Here is a 1,787-nt window from a genome sequence, read left to right on the forward strand (position 1 = left end):
AAAATGAGAATAAAAAAATCTCAGTACATGGTACAAAAGACGTTTGATAAAGTTCATCTTTCATTTCAAATGAGTATTTTTAGTAAAATAGGAACTTAGGTATACTTCATTTTAGAAGGAATTCAAGTACACCTCTTTTAATGATAATACGTATTATTTGAAATCAAAAGCTAGCACCATGCTCACAAGGAAATATTAGAAACTTTCACGTTAATTTCTGGGTTTGGAAAAGGTGTCTGTTTGCAATAGTTATTGCAAATAACTATTATGCAATAGTTATTGTATAACTATTAGTTACTACAATAGAAATTAGAAATAGAAACTAGAATTAAGATGTATAATTATTGGGGGCACCTGGGTGGCTCAGTCGGTTAAGCCTCCGACTTCAGCTCAGGTCATTATCGCACAGTTTGTGAGTTCAAGCCCCACATTGGCTCTGTGCTGGAGCCTGTTTCAGATTCTGTGTCTCTGCCCCTCCCCCAGCTCATGCTCTGTCTTTCTCTCCTTCAAAAATAAATAAACATTTAAAAAAAATTTTTAAGATGTATAATTATTTGAAAGGAAATAGTAAATCTATCATCATTTGTAAATGAATTTTATTTTGTGTCTAAAATCTTAATAAAATCTACTGAAAACTGATTAGAAACATAAGAAATCTGCAAACTAGTTATATATATATGTATATATATATATATATACATATATATGTGTATATATATATATACGTGTGTGTGTGTATATATATGCTTTTCTTATATATTAATATATATGTGTGTGTATATATGCTTTTCTTATATATTAGTGAGAATTAGAAAATTAATTAAATGTAGATACAATTCATAACAGCAATGTCTCCCAAACATTCAACTGTAAATTTAACAGAAGATGATCAAAACCAATACAAGGGGAAAATTCTTTACACTCTAGTGAGGAACACAGACATCAACATGAATAAATGGAAAAATACACCTAATTCCTAGGTGGGAAATTTAAATATTATAAGGGTATCATTTCTTCCTAAATCATTGATTCACGTATATTAATATTCCTAATAAATCTTTCTGTGAGAGTTTGTCAAAAATAAATATTTCTGAGCTTTGGAGATTTTCAGTAAGTTTGTGGTTGAACAAAGAAATCTGCTTTTTAACAAGTATTTTTGGTGCTTTTGATATGATTATTCTATGGACCATATTTTGAGAAACCCTGCCTAGAAATAGTCTAAAAATCACATGCAATTATAATCAAAATCCATAAGCAATTTCTGATGGAATATTTCACAAGATAATTCTGAAGTTTATCCAGAAGAATGCATGTGAAAATATTTGGGGAAAACATCTGAAAAGATGAAAATGAAAAGAGCTGTGGTATTGGGGAGAGTAGGAGATTTAATCTGATATTAAGACATACTATTAAATTTTATTATATATATTGTATTAGTTCAGAAATCAACATCTCAATGAATAAAGGGGACAATTAACAAATTCAAGAATATAAGGGAAAAGGTGTGCCTAGGTGGTTCAGTCGGTTAAGCATCCAACTCTTGATTTTGGCTCAGGTCATGATCTCAAGGGTCATGAGATTGAGCCCCACATCTGTGCTGTCACTGCAGAGCCTGCTTGGGATTCTCTGTCTCCCTTGTCTCTCTGCCCCTCTTCCCCCTCAAAAAAAAATACAAAAAAAGGAATATAAGAGAATGAATGATAAAAGATAAATTAATAGAGAAAGGCATATTATTTAAAAATAGTGTTAAGCTATCTGGCTATCTGTTTGGACAAAACATTCTCACA

Source organism: Panthera pardus, unplaced genomic scaffold (genome assembly GCF_024362965.1).
Source record: "Panthera pardus isolate Hobbes unplaced genomic scaffold, ASM2436296v1 HiC_scaffold_12, whole genome shotgun sequence".
NCBI classification, from domain to species: domain Eukaryota; kingdom Metazoa; phylum Chordata; class Mammalia; order Carnivora; family Felidae; genus Panthera; species Panthera pardus.